This window comes from Lacerta agilis, chromosome 1, assembly GCF_009819535.1.
Source record: "Lacerta agilis isolate rLacAgi1 chromosome 1, rLacAgi1.pri, whole genome shotgun sequence".
Taxonomy (NCBI): Eukaryota; Metazoa; Chordata; class Lepidosauria; order Squamata; family Lacertidae; genus Lacerta; species Lacerta agilis.
In genome coordinates this window covers 49014260-49027388 of record NC_046312.1, presented here as the reverse complement: position 1 = coordinate 49027388, position 13129 = coordinate 49014260, and the positions used below count along the sequence as shown (strand labels likewise).

Sequence of the window (13129 nt, the reverse complement as noted above, 5' to 3'; positions counted from 1 at the left end):
CTACCGTGGGTGGGACTGTTTGTCACTCTTCACTCAGGTAACTGAAGCAGCAACAGTGGCACAGTACCCTGATTAGAACCAAGTAATAAAACTAAGGTGTTTTCCCTAATGGGCCAATATGGTTGTCTGCACTATTTGATAGATATGTCACTGATAAGCAAAGCTTATGACTGAGTGCAAGGTCTCTTTAAGCAGAGAAACGACTGGATGGGAAGGAAATGAGGCAATGAAGAAAGTGACCTTTTGCAGTTGCAAAAGTGGGTCAGTGCAGGTGTCTTCCCAAGAGATCAGGATTCTCTTGAGTCCCCTTTAAGGGATGTGTGTGCAACGCTTTTAAAATGTTTGGCCAATAAAATACTTCTGAATCAAAAGCGTGTGTGTGTGTGTGTGAAGTTAGAATTGTTTGTGTGCTGTCTTGCTATCCACCGCTGACACTTTTTGTGTATGTGTGTTAAGATAGAATTAATAAAATAAAAAGTTAGCTCTATTGTGCATTTCTTACTCTGCAAGGACTGTCTGAACGCTGAACTTAGCTGGGGTCAGTAAGTGTGTTTGTGTTTGTGTCTCACTCACTCACTCATTTCATCCCCGCCCCCTTAGAGGTAGCCACCCCCATAGCAGCCGTAGGAGGAAGTGCCTGTTGGTTATTTTAAAAAGGGCTGTCATGATTTGCAGCATGGGGAGGAGGCAGTGGGATAAACAGAGACCTCTCTCTCCAAACTAGGACTGAATCTCTTCAGGGCTGGCAGCCTCTCTTCTTCCTCCTGCAGCTGCTGCCCAGGCTCCTCTTCACCTGCAAGAATTCTCCCTTCAGCTTCGGATCAGGTCACAAAGGCTCTGCCCGTCCCCTCCTCTTCCTCCCCCACCCCGTGTTTAACCGTTCTCTGGTCAGGGTTTGCCATTCAGGGTGAGGAAGTGAGGCGCTTTTGAGAGCGGGAAGGGAAATGCTGGATCTCTGTGTGAAATAGCCTCACCCTGTGACTCTGGAGACATGGCAAGGGAATTTAGCTGTGGCAGGAGAGCAGGATGAGGTCCTTTGCCGGGTGGGTTAAACATTGTTGGAAGCTGCTCAACAGTAGTTTCAGAAGCTTCCGGAGGGAGTGTTAATGTGGGTCAGTTCTGTGTCGTTTGTAACCATAGGCTTGAGGGGATGTGCAGTTAGGGCTCCCTTTGTTTCCAGCTTGGGGGGAGAGTTTTCCATCTTCTCTCTGCTTTGTTATGAACCTGGCCTTGAAAGAGAGAGAGTTTCCTGAGGCTGGAGGTGCAGAGTGACTTCATTTTTATTTTATTGCAACAAACTTGAGGCCAATTTACTAGTTGTGTTTGGATGTCATGTAGCCTTCAAAGGTTGCCTTTAATATGTTGGACTGTGCTGAGCTTGGTTTCACGAGGTGGGGAAACAGAAGTTAGCACAGGGCAGTGTGCTTTTCAGTTTACCCCTTGGGTTTTTATTTTCACACGTGAGGTGTTTGTATGCACCTGCATCCATGTTGGAGAACCTGAGTTATCTGGTTAGGAGAAAACAATTAAACTGACATTGTACTGTACCTAAGCAATTTTTTAGTGCTCCTGGTGGGGGTTGATTCATACAGACATCTCACTGCAAAGAAATGAGGACCGAATATTAAGTCACCCATAAGAGCTTCACCATCTTAAAAAAAAAAAATGTCTTGTGAACCAGATGGCAGTGTGACTGGCAAGTGGATGAGATGGTGAGGACAGCTGCAGCAGTAATAGGACAGGCTTGTCTGGTTAATGCAGCCTCACTGATGCAGGTTGGCAAGAGGGTGCCAGAGCTCCTGTGTGGTTTGTTGAGCAGGGTCCCCAGCAGTTTTTTCAGAGTTTGCATCTGAGTCTCTGTCCCCAATCACAGGATACACAGTGGTGGCTTTTTCTTTTTATCAACAGATCACAGGCCTGGGACTGCAGCAGGGCCTTGTTTCCCCCCTGTTCAGATTCTATGCTGGGGAAAAAATATGAAAGAAACCCCTTAAAAAAAATTCCTTCCCATCTTCTGTTCTGTCAAGGGATTTGTGAACCAACAGCTGCTTTCCTTACACAGACCAGTTGTAAAGAGCAAGTCCCTCTGGCAAAGCTCGTCTAAATTTACTTGTGTGAGACAAGGGTTCTGTATTCCCAAAGCGGAGCTCCCACAGGTTGACTTCCTTGTAGCCAAACTATTTAGCACTGTACCCATAGTTTTCAAGGCTGCCTTCTGCCTTTTTAACATTATGCCTGAAATTTTCCAGACTGGGCTTAGGTATCTTAAGAATGCTTTCGTCTTCTCAAGGTACCGTGTGCTATGGCGAAATGTGAAGATGTTATACAAGAAGTAGTTCCAAACTATACCCTGTTTAAAGCATGCCATCTGGCAATCTGCATGTAGAGTGGCAAACGGTTTGTGTCATGCAGTTCTCTCCATGGCTTGGATGAAGTGACTTTCCTCCATGCCACAGCAAACCTGAAGATTTAGAATAGTGGCGAGAATGGTCTGTTCTGAACATTGAGCTGTCGCTTTCTAAATGGTGGAAGCCAACATGTGGAGGGACTTAAAATGGCTCCTGTATGGCAACCATAAACATGTACACGTGCCGTAGGAAAGGACTAGACCAACAGGGGGTACCTGCTGACCAAACAAAGAGCAAGGTGTTTAGGAACCCCAGCTGCTGACATTTTTACTAGATAAACCAATAATGCCATTCACCTTTCTAGTTGACAGGTGATTGGATTTTCACAGCACTTGACCTAGCCTAAGAACCCAGAATAGCCTATATCTGTATTCTCAGTTGCTTCATTATTTTCCTGCACAATGCAGGGTGTTTAATGAGTTTTGCCATCATAACCAATTGCTCCAAGATTGGTCAGGCTCCATGATAACGTTTTGTTCCAACCAGCAGTCAAGGCTTCACAATTGAGGAGCAGATGTGCCCAGGCACTCCTACATGTATAAATTTACTTATTGCATATTTGAAAGAGATGGTAATATTAAAGCATAGAACAGCTCCATTTTTACATAATTTGAAAACACGTCAGCCCAAAGGGAGAGGTCTCTTTCCTCTTGGGCAGGCTGGATTTCTTTTATGACTGTAATGCTTGACATTTCTGTGATGACCTTTTGGTTTTGAACCAAAAAAACAACAACATGTCTGAATGTCAAGGTGGGAGGGGGCACTATAAAAGATGTTACCATAGTTCCAGTTTAAAGTTTAGTAGGGTAATACTTCTGGCAAGGAAAATGTCAGAACGATGTACGTTGAGGATGTACATCAAACACAAGTGGGCAGTTAAGGGTTGAGAACACCACACATTCCTTTATTATTATTATTCCTGAGGGTGTTCCCTTACAGTTTTGGATTCTTATGTTTTCTATCATTCAGATATATCTCAAATGGATCCCCTGTGGTTATATTTTGTCTTTTGAGGGCTATGCCCTAAAAGGAGGCATGTAATTACTTACTTTAAAAAATATCACAAAAGTACTCTGTGCCATCCCTTTAGAACCTTGGGAATAGCAGGGTCTCGCTGTTCAGTTCTTGTGAGTTGAGGTAAAGGTAAAGGTAAAGGGACCCCTGACAATCAGGTCCAGTCGTGTCCGACTCTGGGGTTGCGGCGCTCATCTCGCTCTATAGGCCGAGGGAGCCGGCGTTTGTCCACAGACAGCTTCCGGGTCACGTGGCCAGCATGACGAAGCCACTTCTGGGGAACCAGAGCAGCACACGGAAACGCCGTTTACCTTCCCGCTGGAGTGGTACCTATTTATCTACTTGCACTTTGACGTGCTTTCGAACTGCTAGGTTGGCAGGAGCTGGGACCGAGCAACGGGAGCTCACCCCGTGGCAGGGATTCGAACCGCTGACCTTCTGATCAGCAAGCCCTAGACTGTGTGGTTTAACCCACAGTGCCACCTGGGTCCCTGTTGAGTTGAGGTACGTGAATATTAAATGGTGCTGAGAAACTACACTTCAGATTTTGGGGTGAGAAGCTGGATAGGGATTGTTCTTTCTTTGTGCTGTTTTACTGCTATTCACAGCCCTCATCAGCTGCTATTTTGGCACCACTCTTTAAAAATCTAACTCCTTCCTTCAAATTTAAGAAACAGTGAAGTTTTCACACAGCCAGTCAGGTAGCTGGATTGTTATGATTTAAGAAATAATAATAATAATAATAATAATAATAATTTCTACCCCGCCCATCTGGCTGGGTTTCCCCAGCCACTTTGGGCAGCTTTTTTTCAACGGAACATTAAAAACAGAATAAAACTTCAAACATTTTAGACTTCCCCAAACAGGGAAAGAGCGGAGTGTATATTTTTAAGTAAATAAAATAAATAACTTATAATCTAGCCAAAACTAATTGACTAAATGATGACCTAACTTGTGTTTGTAAAGCAGGCCATCTTCAAATTATGCCGAAGAAGCAGACAATTGGGGCTGCAATGCAATCAAGCTACAAAATATATGGAGAGGCAAGTGCTGAAGGGGGATCATGTAGCTGCTTATAGCCCACCCGATGTTGTGGTTTGGGAAGTGGGTGGCTGCGTGTGTTCGTATGGAGGATTGAAGATTTCTAGCACCTTTTGCACTCCCCCCCAAAACAAACAAACAAACCCCAAGGCAAATGGGGGATTGCACTGCTTCAGCGGGAAAATATATTTACAAAACACACATGCACACTTTCCGTCATTTCAGCTCGGTATGCATCACTTCAGCCATTTGGGCATATCAGAAGTTTTTAATGAGAGTAACAGGGAAGGACTGTAGCTGAGGGGTAACATAAGAACAGGCCAATGGGCCATCTAATCCAGCGTCCTGTTCAATAGCAGCCAACCAGATGCCTTTGGGAAGCCCATTAGCAGGACCCAGGCCCGTCTTAGAGGGATCGGCCGCCCTGGCGCAGCGATCCCTCGGCGCCCCCAGCCTGCCGCCTCTCCGCCCGCCTCCCTCCCGCGCTGGCCGCCCCTCGGGAGGGGGGGTGGGCGAGCGGGGGATGAGGGGCGTGGCGTTGGAGCAGGCGCTCGCGCGCCGACGGGCGGAGGATGAGGGGCGGGCGGACGGGCTGCAAGCCGGCCGCCCTCGCCTCCCAGAGCCCCAGCTGGAGTGCTGGAAGGTCGCGCAAAGCCCCGCGCCGCTCCAGCGCTCCAGCTGGGGCTCCGGAAGGCGAGGGCGGGCGGCTTACAGCCCGCCCGCCGGCGCGCGAGTGCTCGCCTGCCCGTGGGGGCGGGGTTGGGTTGGGGAGGGGGAGCCCGGTATGCTCGCGGGGGCGCCCCTGGGGTGCCCAGCGCCCTGGCGCGCCGCGCCACCGGCCTCTATGGATGAGACGGCTCTGGCAGGACCCTGAGTGCAAGAGTGCTCTCGCTTCCTGTACCTCCAGCAACTGTTATTCAGAAGCAGACTGGCATGCAGAAGACCCAGGTTCAATCCCTGGCATCTCCAAGCATGACGGGGAGAGAATACTATCTCAAACCCCAGAGAGGAGCTGCTGCTGCTGCCGCCGCTGCTGCCAGTTGGTGTAGGCAGCACTGAGCTTAGATGGACCAATGTTCTGACTCAGTATAAGGCAGCTTTCCTATGTTCCTGTGAGCTAAATATGAAAGTTGCACCATTTGACCTTCCATCTTGTTGCAGATATGGGACGCTGGGCTATAGTTACTGAGCATTTCCAATTTCCTATCTGGATGTGTTGAGAGCATCTCCTTCTTTATTGCTTCTCATGTTCCTTCCTGCCATTTAAAACAGGATGCAGGGCTGTGCCCTGGTGAGTAGCAGGTCCAGTTCAGCCCACACGGGCCCATTTTCCATGAACGCACTATGCAGCATTGCTTTGCTTGTCTCTTCTGCTTAGAGTGCAGCCTTCTAACAGTTTATTTTAGTGAAAATAGCATTGTTTAAACATGGCAGTGAATGCATTTTACGGCATGTTTTCCCCAGTCTAGATGGTTATCTATGTGACGTTTGCGTGTGCATGAATGTGAAGAATGCCTGCCTTTCTGCCAGATTTGTGTAACTAAGTAGTAAGACTATACAGTATATCCTACTGCTGCGCATTAGGCTTGATACACGGATAAGGAACGAAGCTGTGGAACCAGGAGTCTGCCATCTCTTGCCTGCTGTGACTGTGTATGTCTGGTTCTGCATCCTGGGCAAAAGCATATTAGCATCAGTGTAACATTAAGATTGAAGAGCTATGGTTACTGGGCAGACTGGAGCCAGCAAACACAAAATGGTATTAAGAAGAGCTATCTGCAACTCTTTGAGATACTATATTATTGATGGCTTCGACTTGCAGAGCAGAAGGTGGTTCTACATTAAATTTTGAAGTACAGAACTTTTATTGGACAGTAGAGTTAGTAATTTCACACACACACACACACACACTTATTTTAGTGAAGGCAGGATTATGGCATTCTGCTTGGCAGGACAGAAATGAAATAGCTTTATGGATTATGCTCCCCTGCCCTGTCGGATTTGATAGCTGGCTGTGTCCTGAGCAGAGCTTGGGAAGGGAGATGGTTGGTAGCCTCTTGTAAACTGTTCAAATCAGGACTCCACAACTCCAGTTATTTTGGACTACACTTCTCAGCAGTCCTGACTATTAGCCATGCTGCCTTGGGTTGGAGAGAGGTATGATTTACATATTTTGGAGGGCACCAGGTTGGAGAAGGCTGCTCTAAGCTTTATGATAGGAGTCTGGGGTATAAATAAACGTAAGTATAAAACAGGAAGACTGCAAAATATTTCCACTGCCTTATCAAAAGTCTGCAAGTCCAGAAATTCTGTCACTCCTTCAGGTACAAAGAAGGAAAGGTAAGGGGGAGATACGGTATTTCAGAATAAGGTCAATGTCTCTCTTTTGGGTAGCCTTGTTAACCCACCGACCCTGGTTAATAAACCATCTCTGTATTATTTGTTTTTGTTAGTTACACAGGCTTACAAATAGGCTTGTCCGATCAAACCCACAGGTTGGAAGATTCCCAGAAAGGAACCTAGTCAGACTATCAGATACGTTTTTCTGTACCCAGTAGAGATAGATGGCTATCCATCATTTCACTGGGGGGGGGGGATGCAAGAAAAGATTCCACAGCCTGCCTAGGCAGTTTGCTCCATTGTTGTGCCATTATGTTTATAGATTTGTACTTTGACCAAAAGACATAAGTCAGTAGATATTGAGGCCATACTTTAGTCTTCTTAAGAAAATAATGGAATTTCTTTGTCCATTCAGAAGGTTTCTAGAGGAACAAAGGTTACTTCTGATGTGGTTGGATGGATCTTTGGGGATATGAGCTGCTTCCTTGTGGGTTCTCAATGCTGAAGTAATGAAATGCTGGGGAAGTTGGCGGTGCTCTTTGATCCTTACTATAGAACTCTCCTCACTGACCTCTTCATGCTGATGCACTCCATAAGTACTTTAGGACTTGTTAGAACAGGACACTTGTGAGTTTAAGTGTGCCTGCACATCAAATTTAAACCAGTTTCAAATTCATTTAATGGTCATAATGGTGCTCAGCCCAGGCATTATCGTTTTGTGATGAGGATTAGTTATTTCTGAGCATTTTCACAAAAGTACAGTATCCAGAGTCCTTGGAGGTAGGAGCCATGATGGTTTCAGGGTGTAAGGTGGTTATGCCAAGAACTAAACACATAGAGCAGGGATGGAGAACCTGTGACCCTGCAGACTTGGTTGGCCTCCAACTCCCATTGGACCTATTCAGCATGGATGATGGGAGCTGTATTCCAGTAGCATCTGGAGGGCTGCAGGTTCCCCCTCTCTGGCATAGAGGCTGCTTGCACATTCATTCCAAGAGTAACTTGGAGTAAATTCCACATGTAACTGGAGAATTATTTCTGTGACTACCCTATGACTGCCTGGCCAGGTGTCATCAGGCAAGGGATGTCCAGTGTGAGCAATTGACTCTTTATTGTCAAAAGTACACTCCCAGTTTCGGAAAAGTCATGTCTGTCATTCCTCCGTCTCTCAGCTACTTCTAGGAGTACACTTGATGAGGCAGTTGCTGCAACAGAGAGGTCCTGCCCCGACCTCAGCTTATGTATCTCCTCCACCTGAGCTGTGCGCAGGCAGGCAAAGATTCTGCCTGTATGTAACCTACTTCTGCTGATCTCACTTCTGGTGCTGGGAGACAGTGCAGCAGGAGAGGTGGGGGCAGGAGGAGGAGGAGGTGTGGAAGCCCTTTTCTCTACACCAGCCTGACCTCTCCCTCTCTCCTGCGCTTGTTCTTCACTCTCCAATCCTGCAGCTTCTTCTGCCTCAGACTCTCATCTTCCAGCTGTTACAGGCTCCCCTAGACCACTGATCCCTTCTTCCAAGACAGTCTCCAACCCCAGTTCTCTTGGTGCCCAGCCAGTCCCTGCCGCCAGGGCAAATCTTGTTTAGCTGCAGAAGAGATCAGAAATCCTCAATTGGTAGAGGCAGTTGGCTGTTGTTAAAATGCTTCTGTTATCCCATTTATTGCCAATACTGCTTTCCTCAGTAGCAAGTCCGAGTGTGAGCAGACACACCTGCTCCTCGAGCAGGCCTTGGCACTTGGTTGTGGTTCTTCAGCGAGCCCTAAAATAAGACTTGGCGGCTGCTCGCGCACAGCCAGCTTGGTTCTCTCACCCCACAAGGCTGTTACGTACGTGCAAGCTTGGCTCTGAAGGCCAGGCAATCAAACTGCGGGGGCTTCTGTGATAACTGCCTGTGTACTTCAGAGTTCTTGGCAGCTTAACAAGCACATCCTTTCTGGTTAAAAGGCAGTTAGTTGGTGGGGAGGGGGGGAGAGAGGGAGAACTTCTGTTCAGGCAAATGTTGAGTGTCCCTCTCCGATAACTGAGAACTCGGGGGCCTAAGATGATTCAACAGGCTTTTCACCTCAAGGATCATCCCCTGCATGTTTCTGGTGCCAGGTGGGTGCATGTGGTGTATGATTCATATGCCATGTGTACTGGGAAATGAAAGGGGGAACTGGGCCTGGCCAGCTAACTCTTGTCGAGTCAGGGGACGACCCTGTGAGAAATGCACACCCTCCTCCTTCTCAAGCCACTGTGGCTTTCGGTCATGCTGCTCAACCACAAATGGCCCATCTAATCTGGCGTGCTGCGTCTAGTGCAGCATAGGCCCTGGCAACTATCATAGCAAGGAAAGCCCTCCTCCTTTCAGAATGCCTTCGGAGAGCTCAGCATGGCCGAGTGCTGTGCGGTGCAGCCGCTGCAGACCAGGAGATGCGACAGCCCAGCTAGAATGGAAAGAGGATCTCCGAGGGAGGGGGGAGGCAAAGGCAGCTTCGTATATGCGAAAATGCATCTTGGGATGTCAGGAGGTTGTGGGAGTAAGGAAACACGAGCTGAAGGAAAGCTCTGGCATGTGAGCCGCACCGGAGTTGGAGCGGAATCCCCGGCCAAGCTTCCCAAGCCTCTGCGGCTGCCTGTTTTTAACGTTCTGATGGCAAAGCGATAGTGAGCAGAGCCCACGAGGTCCCTGTGTCAACAGTGGGGATTATTAATAGCGCTTGTACTTCTAGCAGTTTCCTGATCCTGGGGATGCTAGTAGCTGATGTTATAGGAAAAACCCCATTTGGCAGGCTTCAGGGTCTGCCCTTCCTGCAATATGCTCTCTTTGCAGTCTGTTGCCTTTTGGAAGGGAGAGAAATGGACATTCCTGTGACCTCTCTTAACCTGTGTTGCAAGTAAACCAGGCCCAAGCTAGCTGCATTTAATACAACAGGCTTTGTGTCTTACTCCAGGGGTAAATGGGTAAAGTGAGGGCCACGGGAATACCCACATTCTGCACACCATTCATTCTACACACCAAAAGCCGCACAGGAGGCACTGATGGTTGGAGCCTTTGTAGTCAACTGCCTGATGACTTGCAGGATTCTTGAGTTGGGAGTTGTGGCTGGGGATTGCCAAACCTGTTGTATGCTGGGGGTGGTGTTAAGACAGTGCAGAGCAATAAGCTGGAACTCTCCTTGGATTTGGGGATATCTCAGTTGACAGCCCTTTGCACTGAACTTTCTCCTGGCTCTGCTTGGCTCTCTAAGGAATAACGCAAGATCTTGGCATCCACACTTCCTGCTAGAAGGCTGAGAGGAAGGAACATGCTTTGTGTGACTTGACCCAGCTTGGTTATTAAGCTGGAGTTTCAGCTGCCTTTTGAAAGGAAAACATGCTCCATTAACAGGTTCGTAGCCGTGTTGGTCTGCCATAGTCCAAACAAAATAAAAAATTAAAAAATTCCTTCCAGTAGCACCTTAGAGACCAGCTAAGTTTGTTCTTGGTATGAAGAAGAAGTGTGCATGCACACGAAAGCTCATACCAAGAACAAACTTAGTTGGTCTCTAAGGTGCTACTGGAAGGAATTTTTTTATTTTTTATTTTGTTATGCCCCATTAAGTTAAGCTTATCACAACCCTGATTACAGATCATTAGCAGATCAAAGCCCCAGGCTTTGCTAGTGAAAGGGCTTATGATCCGACGGGAATCAGGGCCTTTAGAGAAACTGTTTGTGCATGTTGTGTGTTGCTCTCTTTTTCTCCCCCCCCCCCCACTTTCCCACCCCTGACTTTAAGGATATCAGAAATAAATTCTGTAAGACTTCTTTATGCAGCATATTCAGATACTCAAAAATGATAGAACAACCAATGTTCTTATTTCTGCTGCAAAGATTCAGTATGGATTAGCAGTTCTCAGTAAACGCAATAGGCCATTTTCAATTACTGTATATTCTGGCGTATAAGACTACTTTTTAATCCAGGAAAATCTTCCCAAAAGTCGGGGTTCGTCTTATACGCCGGGTGGAGAATCTGTGGTCGAGTATATCTCAAACTCTATATTTTAACTGGAAAAGTTGGGGGTCATCTTATATGCCCAGTCGTCTTATACGCCGGAAAATATGGTAGATATGCAGCAGCTGCTGTATAGTTTGTTGCTTTGTGGGTATTTTAGTTTCGAATATGTTTTAGTTACAGATGTAATTTTGTTGCTTATTATTCATTGTACATTGCGATGGTATCTGTTTGAGGAAAGCCAATCCACAAATATAACGATTAATAATAAAAAATAAGTTTTGCTTCACACGAACTAATACCAGTATTTATGATATCTACAGTTTCAGAGACACAGAGAACATGATTCACCTAACAAGTCCCATCAGCAAAAGCCTTGTGCAAGGGCTTCCACCCCTCTCCTCTCCTCCCCCAACGCTCCCCAGAATTGGCGCGGGGTGGGGGGGGGGTCAGGAGAACAGCCTGTGGGGATTGTTCAAGCTGCATTGTTTGCCATGACAGGACGATCACCATAACATGATGTTTAATTCCACCTAGAACTTTTCATTCTCATCACACAAACACTATAGGTTATTATATCATTCAGTTTGGCAAAATGTAGTACGGGTTTTGTTCATAAAAAAGTTTTGATTGTTAAATGAATTCTTTTGTCAGCCTGTTAGGAGGTTTGAGACTCATGTTTAGGTTCAACACGAAAGTCAGGTTGGTTTATGTAAGATCTCTTCACTCAGCTCCGTAGGTGGGGCAGCCCCATTCCTAAAGGGGAGTGTTATGTAAGTTTGCTAACCTGACCTTTACATAGCTAATTATGCAAGTTAACAGAAAATTTAGTATGAACACCAGGAATTAAATGACAGGCATATGTTTTGTTTTGCCAGGATGTTAGGGATACAGTGAACACGGGGGTATACCAAAAGGTGTAAAGCAAACAAATTAGTTTATGCTGTAATTTAGAGGTTAAAAATTAGTGAGGAGTGAGGAGGTATCTCAAAAAATAAATTTTAATATTGTATCGCAACACCAATACAAACAAGAAACACAAACAGGTTTAAAAGCAAAGTAAGAGTGCGTTACAATGCAACCATAGTCGAGCATTTAGGGAGAGTGATGCTGAGAAAAATATGCATAACTTCCTTGTTGAAGTCAGTGAGACAGAGTCCTTAACTTTGTAAACTATTTACTACATTGTAGATGTCATTTTATAAACTTATAAAAATGCTTTGTATACATGTGAGCTTTCTCAGTGGTAGGTTCACAGTACACCTTTTCAGCAATGAGCACCCAGTCCTCCTGTGCTCATCATAAGTAACTGCAGAATAAACGAATTCTTACTTTTTACTGTGGGCATGCTTCCTTACTGCTGGCTGACTAGAGAACACAACTTAAACTGAAAAGCAGAGCAAAAGGAGAATTTGAAGTAGACTAGCCCATAATACAAAGTTCTAATATTTAACTTCAAGGATCAGTAGAGCCTGGTTTTTTCAGAATCGCTTAAGTGATTACAGGATGATAGTGTTAACGAAAAACCCACCCTCAGTCAGGGAAAGTCTTGAGTGAGCAGAATTTGGGGGGCTCTCCCAGATGAGGCTTTTGTTGCGCACTTGTCCTGACTTGTTCACTGAATTTTTCAGAGGTTCTATTCGTAAATTGCTCCTGTTCTTAAAGCAAGCTGTCATTTTTTTAAAGGGAGGCTGTCATGTCGCACACAATCAATTTTTCCTCCAAATCCAGAGGGTGGGGAAGCACAGCTTGAGAGGTGAGATGGTGCATCAGTTTGCCCCACTCTGGCTACAGGGGTGTCCTCACTTGACAGCTGTTACATGAGTATAGTCCTAGTCTGTTCACCAAAGAGATAGGAAGGAGGTGTGTGTATGTCATTTTATTACAAAGAAAAGGCAGGAAATGGGACTGACTAGCAGTAATGTAGCAGAAGGAAGACAAATTCTGGGGTTTAAATGAAGTGAGATCACTACGGAAAGCCTCAATTCCTGCCTCTGATTGGGTTAAATATTTCTCCCAACATATTTGGTGGGCAGTCTGGGCAATCACATGTACCAGCAGTGTGTAAGGATTTCTCAAACCTACCTGAATATGACAACCAGCCTCCGATAATGAGATAAAGGCCCAGTTTTCTGCTTGAAATAAAACAAAGCTCCTGGAGAAGATAAAAGCTTCCACCTGAGCTCTTTAAGGAATATGCAGAATGGTGGGTGCCTATCCTGACTGGCTTATTTACCACTATAAACAACATTGGCCAAATGCCCTCTGGATGGAAAATGACAATCAGTTTCCCGATTTATAAGAAAGGAGATAGGAATGCTCAAAAAACTTATCAGCCAATTAGCTTGTTAG

At 46.0% G+C, this 13129-nt stretch overlaps 1 protein-coding gene across 7 annotated transcripts in view; it reads left to right on the top strand.

The window, feature by feature from the left end:
• Positions 1–13129, top strand: part of DGKZ (diacylglycerol kinase zeta) — a 124935-nt gene that overhangs the window by 63688 nt on the left and 48118 nt on the right. The window contains exon 1 of one of the 7 annotated variants that reach the window (XM_033149010.1): positions 609–825. The exons of 5 other annotated variants lie outside the window; for them this stretch is intronic. The gene's annotated coding sequence lies outside the window, so the exon portion shown is untranslated. Of the gene's footprint in view, positions 1–608; positions 826–13129 lie in introns of those variants that run through there. One more of the 7 variants, XM_033149001.1, reaches the window with a different exon arrangement.